Source organism: Nicotiana tabacum, chromosome 8, assembly GCF_000715075.1.
Source record: "Nicotiana tabacum cultivar K326 chromosome 8, ASM71507v2, whole genome shotgun sequence".
In the NCBI taxonomy this organism is placed as follows: domain Eukaryota; kingdom Viridiplantae; phylum Streptophyta; class Magnoliopsida; order Solanales; family Solanaceae; genus Nicotiana; species Nicotiana tabacum.
The window spans coordinates 8,995,552-9,010,017 of NC_134087.1; the positions used below are offsets into that span (position 1 = coordinate 8,995,552).

Here is a 14,466-nt window from a genome sequence, read left to right on the forward strand (position 1 = left end):
GGGTATAACACGAAAAAAAGTTTATCTTCTCTTGATATGCGTAAAGTGATAAGTAAAAAGTAAAATCTATTTTTAGTATACATGTCAAGTAAAAGTGCACGGAGGGAGTATTATGTTGAGATAAAATTAGCTTATAGGAGGAAGCGAAAACATCTGGATTAGGCCGTGAGAATTTCTAAAGCATAATAATAAATTTTTGTTTGACAACTATAAAGCATAAATATTGTGATGTGAAAATCAATGTGTATAGAGCGCTTGGATTTAAGAATTTCCAATCGGCATACTGTAATGTCTCTAATGGGTAAAGGTTGTGGTTTAAAAGAAAATGAAATATCTTGGTCAATCGGTGGGATAAGTTTGCGTTGGCTAATTGAGAGTTATTTATAGCACTTAATTTTTTTAAAATTAAATATTAAATTGTTTAGAGGGGTATTTAAGTAACTTCACTTTAAAATTTATGAGTTCATACTTGTAATATAATATAGATATAGATTATTATAATAACACATATATAGTGTAATAGATTTTGAGATATGGTCAACCATTTATTTTATTTCATTATTAAGATAGTTTAATTACTTAGAATTACTTAGAAGTACTCTGAGATATATATAAATAAAGCAAATATATGAAACCATTTCTGCTAGAAGGGAATTTTGCTGTTAATTGTACGGTAGTAGTGCATATGGAAAACTGTAGTTACTGGTTATGTCTTCTTATACTATTTTCTTTCGTGTTACTGTTAATTGCAGAGAAAGTGGTGGTTAATCTCTGTTGGAAACCAAGAAAAATCCAACATCATTTCTTGAAGCAAGGGATTAAGGGTCCTAATTAAATACCATTTCCTCTTGGGTAATCTCAAAGAAATTGCAAGTTTCAAACCTTCAACTCAGTTCTTTCCTTTTTCCCATGACATTCTTCCTAGAGTTTTCTCCTTCTATCATCATTGGAAGAAACTCTATGGTAAGTTCACATTCTATGCACTTAGGTTATAAAAAAATATTTACACAATCCAGTCATTTATTAGATAATTACAAGTAATTCTATTGATAAGTACGAGTTTTAGTTAGTATAACAACAATAATAACAACATACGAGTATATTTTTATAATAGGGTATAAAAAACGTAATATGTATGTAGAGCTTACCCTACCTTGAGAAGGACGAGCTTTAATTAGTTAGTAATATGATAAAAATGACAACTAATTACCTGCTAAAATAAATTAGAATTCATTTATAATGATTTTTTTTACAGTTTAATTGTATATAACTTAAATCCATTTGTTATAAGGTATGAAACTACATGTATTTGATAGTGAAAAAATATTTGCACTTTAATTTCAGCATATAAAACTTTAAATCCATTTGCATTAACTGTGATTGTATCATTTATATTAGCCTCTTGAAGGAGCTATATTCTGTTTATTACATATAGGGGCAGATCCAGTGCATTAGTTACGAGTTTTCGTAAATTCAGTAACTTTTGTCTAGATTTTATATTTGTATTGAAAAAGTCATTAAATGTATAAGAATATTTAGCTTGGAACGCAATCCACTAATCCAGTTATTATTGTATATTAACTTGAGATTTATATAGGAATCAATAAACTTAAAATCCTGGATCCACACGCTAATTAATGTCTTGCGATTGTAATTAATTGCAGGTGCAGTATTTCTTGTGTGGTTTGGCCCAACAGCTCCTGTCACCATATCTGATCCAGCTCTTATTAGAGATATCATCATACTAAAATCAGACTGCTTTGAGAAAACTGAAACACCTTCATTTGTCAAGAAGCTTGAAGGCGATGGTTTGTTGAATCTCAAAGGACAAAAATGGGCTTACCACAGAAAGATATTAACTCAAATATTTTACACACAAAATCTTAAGGCAAGTTAGTGAATACATATACAGTTTTTGTCGTCTCTTTCTTTTTGAAATGAGTTTAACTTTTATACACAAACATCTTTGTACTATTCTGAAGTATGACTAGTTTACAAGGGTGGTAAAAATTCATCATTTTATTACTGTGACGACCCGGCCAGTCTTCTTAAGAATTTACGCCCCGATTTCCAATTAACCGCTTTCCCCAAGTTTATTTCTGCTAATGTGATTGGCCGGGATGTTCGGTTTTCAGTTTCGGGGAATTTTGGGACAATTAGTCCCTAAATAAGAGCTTAAGTGTTGGAAAGTTGACCGTAGTCGGAACAGTGTGAAGACGGTCTCGGAACAGAAATCCGATGGTTCCGTTAGCTCCGTTGGGTGATTTTGGGGTTAGGTGCGTGTTCGGATTGTGTTTTGGAGGTCCGTAGCTAATTTAGGCTTGAAATGCCGAAAGTTGAAATTTTGGAAGTTTCCAGTTCGATAGTGAGATTTTGATCCGAGGGTCGGAATGGAACTTTGAGAGTTGCAGTAGTTCCGTTATGTCATTTGGGATGTGCGTGCAAAGTTTCAGGTCATTCGGACGAGGTTTGGTAAACTTTTTGATCGAAAATGTGTTTTTAGAGTTTTTGGAATTTTTAAGCTTGAATTCGATGAAAAGTAGATGTTTTGATGTTGTTTTGAGCGTTTCGAGGATTGGAACGAGTTTGAATGATGTTTTAGGATTGGTTGACAGTTTTGATTGAGGTCGCGGGGGCATCGGGTGTGTTTCGGATGCTCAACGGATCATTTTGAGTTGTTAAAAAGTTGCAGAAATTGCAGGTTCAACTGTTGCAGACTTTTCCTCATCGCGATCGCGAAGGCTTAGGCGAGGCTGGGGGAATTTTGCCTTTCGCGTTCGCGTGAAAGGGGATGCGAACGCGTAGTTATGAGGAAGGTTGAATCGCGAACGTGTGGGATAAGCCGCGTTCGCGAAGAAGGAATAAGGCAGCAGAGGTTTGCTCAATCGTTTCTCTACGCGGTCGCGTGGAGTCAACCGCAATCGCGTAGGTTGAGGGAGTTAAAACATCGCGTTCGCGGACGGGGTTCCGTTTTCGCATAGAGTAATATGAGGCGCGTGCCATTTTGTTCTTCGCGATCGCGACTGGCTTTATGCGATCGCGATTAAGGAAATCCCTGGGCAGAATTTAAAATCCAAAATCGAGGGTTTAGACCGTAATTCATATTTTGGACTTGGGAGCTCGGGAGATTTGCGATTTTTGAGGGATTTTCACCTGGGCAATTTGGGTAAATGATTCTTACTCGGTTTGGACTAATTTCCATGAATCTACACTTGAATCCATCTTTTAATTTCAGAATTTTGGTAGAAATTGGGAGAAAAGTTCTTAGACCAAGAGATTGAATTTTGATTGGATATTTGACATCGGATTGGGATAATTTTGATATGCTTAGACTCGTGAGAGTGAGAGGATTCTGAAAATATAAATTTTACCCGATTTCGAGACGTGGGCCCGAGGGGCGTTTTGGTTATTTTTTCTAATTTCGCGTATTAGCTAAGAATTTCTTCGTAGTATCAGTTACTTGAAGTGTTATTTACATTATGCAATTGAATTGAATAGATTTGGGCCATTTGGAGTCGAGTACTTGTGGCAAGAGCGTGGTTTCAGGTTGATTTTGAGCCGGTTCAAGGTAAGTGGCTTGTCTAACCTTGTGTGAGGGACCTTCCCCTTAGGATTGATATATTTGGTAATTGAAATGTCTTGTACGTGAGGTGACGAGTGCGTACTTGTGCTAATTGTTGGAAATCCGATTTTCTTTAAGTAGTTACTAGTATGTTTCCTTTCCTGTTTCTATTACTTACACTATTAAGCCTGTTGTTAGCTTAAGAAAACATGTCTAAGTGACTTAATTGCTTCATTTGGTTTAATCTGCCTTACTTGAATTATGTGCAGCATGCTAGGCTAGAATCACTTATTGCCTTAATATGAATTTTGCTATTTCTGTTCATCTTCCTACTGATGCTGTGTATTTATTTTGGGACTACGGATGTGGGATTTCGACAGCTCCCCCTTGTCTGTTTACTTTGGGACTACAGGTTAGATTTTCGGTAGATCCCCCTGCACATTTACTTTGGGACTATGGGTTAGATTCTCGGTCCCTCTGCACATTTACTTTGGGACTACGGGTTAAATTCCCGGTAGATCCCCCTGCACAGTTACTTTGGGACTATGGGTTAGATTCCCGGTAGATCCCCCTGCACAGTTATATGGAACTACGGGAATGCACCCGGTAGATTCCCCAAGTACTGGGTATTTACATTTGGGACTACGCATCGGGATTCCCCGCGCATTGATAGTTGGACTACGGGACGGGATTCCGGGAGATTATTCGGACATATATATGATGGACTACGGGATGGTATCCCGAGAGATCCACTGTGCATTGATAGTTGGACTACAGGACGAGATCCCGGGAGATCCTTTGGACATATATATGATGGACTATGGGACGGTATCCCGGGAGATCCACTGGACAGTTGTAATTGGGACTACAGGACGGTATCCTGGAAGGTGCCCCAGTTGTTATCTCTGTGTTGAGCTGTATTTCTTTCTGTAGCTTGTTTTGTCTCTGTTCTAGTTGTTGTTCTGTCAATTCTATGTTATTTCTTACTGTTGCACTTATTTATACTGTTTTTATTCCACATTGTTAACCTTTATATTGTATTTACCTTTAGTAGGGCCCTGACCTTCCTTGTCACTACCCCAACCGAGGTTAGGCTTGGCAGTTACTGAGTACCGCTATGGTGTACTTATGCCTCTTCTGCGCATGTTTTTCATGTGCAGATCCATGTACTTCTACTTAGGCCTACCATCCTTGAGGGAGGAGACTACTTAGAGACTTTGAGGTATATCTGCCGCGTCTGCAGACCGAAGAGTCCCTTTCTATTCCGGCCTTTTAGTATTTAGCCCTTCTGTACTTTCTGTTCTTATTAGACAAATTTCGGAGTTAGAGCTATGTAGTATTTCTCTTTTTCTTAGCTTGTGATTCATGGGTTTTCGGGTCTTGGATTTGGATATTGGTTTTGAGATTTATATATGGTGTATGCCGAGCGCCACATTTAAACACTGTTACTACTTTATTTCTGTTTTAAATTGTTTACTTTCGCAAATTTTGGTTTTTCTTCCGCAAATTAGGCTTACCTAGTCGTAGAGACTAAGTGTCGTCATGACGGTTCACGGAGGGCGAACCGGGGTCGTGACAAATTGGTATCAGAGCCCTAGGTCCATAAGAGTCATGGATCACAAGCCGGTTTATTAGAGTCTCGTTGATCGGTACGGAAATGTCTGTACTTATCTACGAGAGGCTATGTAAATGTTAGGAAAATTCCCCTTCATTTGATTTCCTTGTGGTGCGATATTTTTGACATCACAATTCTAAACTTGTATCTTCTATTCTCTCACAGATGGTGAAGACACGTGCTACTCGAGATGATCAGGCACCCGCGCCCCCTACTGCCGCCGCCAGAGGCCGAGGCCGGGGTAGAGGCCGAGGACGCGCATGTGGTACAGCCATAGAACTTATGCGAGCTGTCGCCGAGGTACCACCAACAGTTCCAACCGGAGTCCAGGCACCTGATACGCCTACTGCTACTACCACTCCAGCTCTTCAGGAGACTTTGGCACAGTTCATAAGCATGTACACCACTTTGGCTCAGACAGGGTTGCTTCCCCTTGAAGCAGCTACATCTCAGGCCGGGAGAGGACCACAGACTCCCGTCGCCCACACTCCTGAGCAGCGAGTGCATGTTGAGCAGGTCTCTGAGATTATTCTTGTACCGCATGCAGTGCCAGCTCAGCCCGAGGATAGGGTAGCTGCTTCCGAGGATGAGCAGTTGAGGCTTGAGAGGTTCAAGAAGTACAAGACTCCTGTATTTAGTGGTCTAGCATCGGAGGATGCTCTAGGATTCCTTGATGAGTGTTACGGCATTCTCCGTATCATGGGCATCTCAGGATCGAGCGGGGTTTCTTTCACTACCTTCCAGCTTCGAGGAGCCGCCTATGAGTGGTGGCGCACCTATGAGTTAGACAGTCTAGATGAGGCTACTTCACTGACTTGGGATCAGTTTTCAGATCTGTTCCTGAGGGAGTATGTTCCTAAGAGCCTTAGGGATGCATGGCGCGCAGAGTTTGAGCATTTGAGCTAGGGTGCTATGACTGTTTCAGAGTATGTTGTCAGTTTGGCTAGGCATGCACCAGCTTTGGTTTCTACTGTTCATGAGAGAGTTCGCCGATTTATTGAGGGCCTTATTCCAAGCATCAAATCTAGCATGACTCGTGAGTTGGAGATGGATATTTCTTATCAGCAGGTGGTGAGCATTGCTAGGAGGATTGAGGGAATGCATGCTAGGGAGAAAGAGGAGAGGGAGGCCAAGAGGTCTCGAGAGTCGGGCCATTATTCTGGTGCCCGTACCCCAGCTGCAGGTCGTCATGATGGGGGTTATATGAGTCGCCCTGTTCATTCAGCTCTTCCAGCAGCTAGTGGTATTCCAGCTCCTCCTAGACCTCAGGAACCTTATTATGCAACTCCGGTTTCTAGCGCGCCTCCTGCGCTGGGTGCTTTCAGAGGTCAGTCCAGCAAACCTGGCCCTAGCCAGTCACAACCACCATGTCCTCCCAGAGCTTATTTTGAGTGTGGTGACACACGCCATATGGTGAAGGATTGCCCCAGACTTAGGAGGGGTGCACCTCCACAGACTTCTCAGCCACAACGTGCCCCGCAGAGTTTTCAGGCTATGGTTACAGCTCCAGTTGCTACCCCACCTGCTCAGCCAGCCAGAGGTGGAGGTCGGGGAGGTAGAGGTCGCCCTAGAGGGGGAGGCCATGCAAGATACTATACCCTTCCTTCCCGTACCGAGGCTGTTGCCTTCGATTCTGTCATCACAAGTATTATATTGGTTTGCCACATAGATACATCGGTTCTATTCGATCCAGGCTCTACTTACTTTTATGTCTTTTCTTATTTTGCTCCACATTTGGGTGTATCTCGGGAATCTTTGAGTTCCCCTATTTATGTTTCTACTCATGTGGGAGATTCTCTCATTGTGGACCGTGTTTATCAGTCGTGTTTGGTTGCTCTTAGTGGTTTTGAGACCAGAGCCGATTTATTATTACTCAGTATGATTTACTTCAATATTATCTTGGTCATGGACTGGTTGTCTCCCCATTATGCTATTCTTGATTGTCACGCCAAAACCGCGACGATGGTAATGCCAGGTGTACCACGTGTTGAGTGGAGAGGTACCTTAGATTACACTCCCAATAGAGTTATTTCATTCCTTAAGGCTCAGCGTATGGTTGAAAAGGGGTGTGACGCGTATCTGTGAACACCTAATTTTGACCGTATTTGAATTTTTTCCCACTTATCTCTCCAATACCTCACTTCTCACCCATCTTTCCCACTTTCCCTTGTCCCCTCCACTGGTCCTCCCCACTCTCTTTTATTTCCTCGCATCCATCCCCTTTGTTCCCCACTTCTTGTCCCCCACTTTGTTCTCCACTCAAAATCCCACATCCCCACTCCATTCCACTCATAATTCCACTAAGCCAATTCCCATTTTCCTCCACTCAAAACCCACGTTCTCCACTCCAAATGGGAGGAACAAAAAATTACCAATTTTCTTCTCTATAAAGAGACAACAAAGACTTAGTAAAAGGGGGAGGGGGGGGAAAGAAAAACAATAATTCAAGTAAGAAGAAACGAGAGGAGAAGTTCAAAATATAGAGACGAAAAAAGGGATGACTTCTTCTTACGGAGACAGAGGGTATACACTCGATATATGGTCAGTATATATTCTATATACACTAGAGATACTCTCGATATACACTGGATATACAGAGGCAGCCAACGAAAAGAGGGTCTTCTTCCTCCTAAAATTCTACATCTAGAGCTTAACATCCACCATGAAAGATCCATGAGAGCTCATCTTTTCCGCCTGAAAAACACCCCATAAAGCACCCCAAAGTCCTAGCCAAAACCCAACTAAAATACAATGAAATTCTAGCGTGTAATCACAGTCGAAAAACCCATGTGAAACGTCACTGCTTCAGCAGCATACCCGCCAGATCTCTCACCAGTTTCGTCCGCACTGTCGTCGTTTCCCATCTCTCGTCCATTGCTGCTTCAACCTGAAGCTAGCTCCTAAACCACCCTTTAACGCCACGAAACAGCCCCAAGGTCTTTGAAAATCCAAGTCGTCGTTGAGGCGGTCGCCATCTGAGGTTCCGTCGATGAGATCGATAATGTTTGGTTATAGTTCTAATGATTTGTTGTATAGGTTGGAGGAGTATTGTTATCGTCATATCAAATAAGTACTTTGCTTTGCAATACTACAGGTTCTCTTCCTTTTGTTTATTTTATCTCATATTCATTTTACTTGTTTGGTGAAAGATCTTGATTATATTTTGCTTCTCGGTATTGGTTTTGTTCATGTAATTCGCATGGTATGGGTGTTTCATCTTTTATTTTATGTGTATGGTAGCTTTTAGGAGTGGACGAAATACTCCTAGCTAGGTTGAACAAACATAAAAGGGACTATCTCATGACTGCCATTCATTTTCGTACAGTTTTAGCACTAGTCAATAATTTTTACACTATAAGACTTCCTCGTTGAATGGATTTAACTATTTGTGTTAAGTTAGGAAATGAGTTCTTCTTTTTGGTTGAGTAATAGTAAGTACTACTGTTAGTGAATTATCTTTTTTCTAGTTTTAATCCTTTGTCCATTGTGGTAAATAAATCATCTTTGAAGGAAGTGTATAATTCATTTTACAAGGGGCAATTTTCACAGAGCTGTAGTATAAAGTTGGCTCGAGAATAAAAAGTATATTTTGCAGCCTTGTTTTGTGATTTAATCACTCTTTAATTTACTGTTGTTCTTGATATGTGTATATAAGTAATATAGAGTAAATAATGTTTTTAGTTTGCTTTAGGCACGTTAATTATATAATTATCATGGCTACTAAAATTCGGGAGTACATTTCATGTGGCCCGGTTCTAATTTCCAATAATGTTATATAAAATGTGTCGTGAACCATGGGTGCATTTTATGTAGCGTGGTTTACGATGTATTTTAAATAACTTTGAATTTTTTCCGGAAATATTAAAAGCGGCTAAAATATTAGTAGTATTTTTTGCTTTTTTTTTTTTTTTTGCTTTTTGCTTTTTTGCTTTTAGTACCAATTATGGGCCTGTATGATCCATTTTCACGTTAGGACCATTTTGAAAGATCACTAAATGAAAAAAAGTATTAGAATAAGATTTTAATTTAATCCCAACAATTCATCTCATATATTTTGTTTTAGTAGCCTCTTTGTTAATTAGTTTCACATTGAGACTTTGGTACAAAAGCATCTGCACTATGTTGATCCGTACTTGTTCATTATATTGTAGTAATTCATACGTGGGGATGTATATTTGTATGATCTCAAGAAAAAGAAAAGGAAAATAGTCATACTTAATTACTTACCTAATTGATACCACTACTACTACTGCTTGTAATTCAAAATAAGAAAAAGAAGATTAACGCAATATAAGGTTGATTAGTCATGAATATCGTTGGTTGATTTGTCCCTGTGGTTATCTAATTTAGGAATAATAATAATTCAAGAACATCGTAGTTTGCTTTAGGCTCGATTTAGACTAGTATTGTGATTATGTATACGTTCTCGTAACATAATTGCGATTTAAATTCTAAAAAGTAACTCGAGGGATGCGTTCGCGCAACTTCAACCAAACCTTTCTTAATATAAATAAACCAAGCGTTATTAATTGTGGACACGTTTGCGTGACATGATTTTTTGACGCGCCAAAAGAAAAGAGTATACGTACGCGTAACTCAATTCTTTAATTACAAACAAATCAAGTGATTAAAAGCGGTAAAAGGTAAATGCACATAGGTTTTAAAATAAATAATTAGGCAATTTTAGCCAAGTATAAATCATTAATAGACCGTGCTAGAACCACGGAACTCGGGAATGCCTAACACCTTCTCTCGGGTTAACAGAATTTCTTACCCGAATTTCTGTGTTCGTAGACTATTAAATAAGAGTCAACTTCCTCGATTCGGGATTTTAACCGGTTGTGAGCACGTGATTTTTGCCCTATATATGAATAATTCCCAAAATTCCAACAAAATAATTTTTCCTTATTTGTACAATTTTTTGTGCATTTTGGTATCATTTTCTGATAATGGTTGCATTTTATTTGTGCATGTTAATTCATATAAAACACAAAAATATGCATTTGCATTTAGGATATAATTTTATATTTTTAGGACCGATTAGGGGTTAGTTTGTTTTAGAACCGAACATGAAAAATTACAAAATAGCTCACTTTCGCATTTTAATTATTTTAACCGTAAATTTGGCGTAAAATAGGGTATTTTAATAATTTTAGAATTTAATTAGTCTAGTCTTGAAATATATTAGAACTTTATTTTAATTGTTACGATTTTATAAAATCAGAAAAAATAAGTACAAAATACAAATTGGATAAAAGAAATAAAAGAGAAAGAAAAATAGAGTGTGAAAGGGGTGGACTTTCAAAAGACCTCTGGGCCATTTTTTTGATCCAATGCCCTTAGCCCAATACCCGTTTCCACCGGCCAAACAACCCAGGCCCAATCCCTTACCCGGTCTTCCTCCCAGTCGATGAAACGACGTCGTTTCCCCAGCCCTCAGTCACGACCGTTGGATCTCATCAATCCAACGGTCCGGATCAAACTAGGATGTTTGGTATATAAGTGTCCGAAACGCCCCCCACCCCATTCGTATCGTCTCCTTCACCCTCACAAACCCTAATCCACGCCGCCCCCAAATCCCTCGCCGGCGGTGAACGTCAACTACACCAACGGTCACCCAATTAACATCATCAACTCCCCTCGTCCACCTCTTTCCAGTCCTGTATTTGCTTTTCCTCGAATCCGGCCAGAACTCGTCGAATATCGATTTTAATTTTCCGGCCAGTTCGCAAGTTTGTCCAAACCCGTCCAAAATCATACCACACTATCCCCAGACTTCCCTCAACCCAAATCCATGACTATTTTCCTTCGAATCCTGGTGAAGTAGCTCGGATTTCAAATCTGAAAATTTTGGTCAAAATCCTAACACAAAATCTTGCGATTTTGGACTGTACTATCCTTAACCATGTGTTTATGGTGAAAACACATGGTTAGAGATGTTACGAGTCAAAAATCTGGAAAGATTCGGATGATAGCAATCGGCTTGAATTTCTCGTGCTTCAGTGAGCTTTCTTGTTTCCTTTTTACTTGCATAGTTACAGTTTTTGATTTCATTAAGGTGTTCTGTTAATTTTACAATTTTATTTTGTGTGCATTAGTATAGTTTAAATTTTCTTTGTTCCTTGATCAAGTAAAGTATCTTAGCATTTGTGATTTAGATTGAGGCATGTGTCGTTTATTAGTTAATCATAATTTCAATTGTTAATTAGTTTGGATTCAGTACCATTTTTTTTCTTTCCCATTAATATTGACTGATCCTGTTTCTTTAAGTTGTTTGGGTTTGGTTATTTGAACAATTAGGATTGTTTAGTTCAATTGATTAATGCCTGACTTCTAATTAAGCAGTCCTGGTTAACTTTGAATTAATTCAGAGGATTGGTTAGCTGCTGAGAATATAGGTAGAATCAGTGATTTGGAGAAGCTTTCAGGGGTAGTTTAGGCATGGAAAACGGCAGTTTCTTTGGGAATAGTAATTTCAAAATAGGGGAAAGGGTAGTATAGGTAGTTTAGGGGTAGAAGAGCATCCTAGGGCCTTCTAGAAGGGTATTTTAGTGTAGATTTCCGCCAGCTTAGGATATTAGCCTGGGAAATAAGTCAAGAAATGAGGGACTAAACTGAAAATAGGGGAGGGACCATAAAGAAAACCAAAAATCTGATGAACCCTTTTGGGATCACCTATAAAAAGGCATGAAGTGCCTTGAGGGAGGGGATTGAATTTTCATCCCAAAAAGAATTCCACTAAACATGTTCTTCAGTTTCCTAGATCTGAAATTCTATTAGCAGAATTACAACAGTTTTCCTGGTTTAATTTCGAGTGGTTTTGAAAATCAAACAAGTCAAATTGGGAATCATTTATCTAGGATCTTAAATGGTTGGTATGTTTGAATGTGTTTTGGGTTGATTCATTGAGTTTGCCCTGCATTACAACTCATTTCTGCTGAACTGTTGAATCTGGGTGGGCTGAAATGCTCCTTCACTGACTATGACTGGGTTATTACCTTAGTTTCTGAGCTGCTGAACTGTTACTGCTGCTAATCTCCTCTTCTCTATTTACATTCCAATTTCCAGGTACATTTTCAAAATCCCCTTGATGTAATCACAATTTGGGATGAAATGCAATCATCTTGGTCAATCTGTGTTCGTTGGATGTATATAGATGTAATCAGTTGATTGATAAATGACTATATGTATTTGATTCGTTTGGATTGAGTTGTATTAAGGTTTATTAATTCAGACCATTTCTAGACTGTTCAGACTATGCATTCCATGTTTATGTAATTGTAGCTTTCAGTTTTGCTTAAGCTCCACAGTCTGCTGAAGTTAAATTTGCAAAGTTACAATTAATTTTGAGTTCAATACACGTGATTGGTTTCAATTTTGGTTTTAATCTGAATTGTATATTCAATAGCTTCGTACTGGGCCAATGTTCATTTGGGCCTGGGCGTATTAATAGGCAGCCCAGATCTGTTTTGGTTAGGTGATAACTTGAATTGGGCCTAGGTGCATTAAAACTTAGGCAATTAGTTAAACTAAAAGGTGCCCCCAAGGGCTCGATCCCCGGGCTTTACAAATGCCTATCTTTAGTTTAAAACTTTGACCTGCATTAGGCCTAATGCCTGGAGCTGTAAGATTTTTGAGCTCGCATCATATGAAACTACATGATTTGGGCCTTATGGGCTCAAGACCCATTTCTCTGCATTCCCCTTGGATATTTGAACTTGGATTCGAAAAGTATGACCTTAACCCATCAGGATTTTTAGGGACAAATTAAGTAGATAACAGTATAATTATTTAAATGACTAAGTTTGGAAAGGTTGTTAGCACATTCCAGTGCCTTCCCCCAGAATAATATTATGTTAGAACTTTTAAGCGCGATTTAATTAAATTACTTCTTTAAACTCAGGTGCGCATTGATGCGAAACAAATCCAAATCTCGACGAAGTCGAAATGTGTTGATGACCATGGGTGCATTGATTGTGACGTGGTTTGAAACGTGTTTTTACGACGTCAAAATTCTTTTAAAAAATAATTATAATAAAAGCGGTTCAAAATTAAATAAAAAGCACATAAGCTAGCATGTATTAAAATTAGATAAAATCAAATACAACAGTTAAGCGACCGTGCTAGAACCACGGAACCCGGGAATGCCTAACACCTTCTCCCGGGTTAACAGAATTCCTTACCCGGATTTCTGGTTCGCGGACTATTAAAAGAGTCATATTTTTCATCGGTTCGGGATTCAACCGGTGACTTGGGACGCCACTAATATCCCAAGTGGTGACTCTGAATAATTAATAATTAAATCCCGTTCTGATTGTCCTTTAAATGGAAAAACTCCTTTACGCCCTTGCGGGGGTGTAGGTGGTAAAAAATGAGGTGTGACAGCTCTGGAGACTCTGCTGGGGAACAAAACCAAGAATCTCTGGTTTAGGGTTCAGAATTCGAGCTTAGATAAATTGTTGTAATTTAATTGTATATGATTTTCTACATGTTTTATGCTGAATGTGCTAAATGTTACCGCTTTGATATTATCTGAAATGTATATAAACTGTGCCGATACCCTTCTCTCTTCACCTCCGGGGATGTGCTTACTGGTTGAGACTCCCTATTCTGTTAGTGTCATACCTTGAAATAAGAAAGAGGCCGGACAAGTTACGAAGCCGGATGGCTTTTTGGTTCCCGGTAAGTTGCCCCCTCCTCGATTCGAGTTGTCCGCTCGGGTACACAGTCTAGAACACCGACTCAGGTTTTGAACATAGAATAACGTGACTTTATGCCGGATCCCTAGTAGGAACGCTTATTTGCATCAAGTTGCATTTGACTTAGGGGACTCAACACAGGGGTTGGGTCCGTCTAGGACTAGCAACCTGAAATAAAAAGACCATCCTGATACATTCTCTTGTGCGTGCATTTATTTGTTCCGAACCTGCATGTTGACCGGTTTCTGAATCTCGGGAATGTTGGAAAATTGAGAAAAAAAGAGAAAAGAGAAAAAAAAAATATCAGTTAGGGAGTTAATTGATTATTTTAGAAATAAAAATCAATTACTGGCGAAACTCTGCCGAAATTTTGAAAAAAAAGGGAAATATTTTATTTTGTTTTACTAAAAAAAAGCAAAGAAAAAATAGAAAAAAAGAGTCTTTTATTTTTGGAAAGTTGGTTGTTGAAAAAGAAAAGGATAAGAAAAGTTTTTGTTTTAGTTTGAAAAACATAAGTTGTTTCATTATTTGTTGAAAAAGGAAAGGAAAAAAGAGTCTTTTATTTTTAGTTTGGAAAATAGGTTATTTTA

The 14,466-nt window shown here is 38.8% G+C and overlaps 1 pseudogene; it reads left to right on the plus strand.

The window, feature by feature from the left end:
- The first annotated feature begins 685 nt into the window (after nucleotides 1-685).
- Nucleotides 686-14,466, plus strand: part of LOC142162962 (cytochrome P450 734A1-like) — a 59,154-nt pseudogene continuing 45,373 nt past the window's right edge.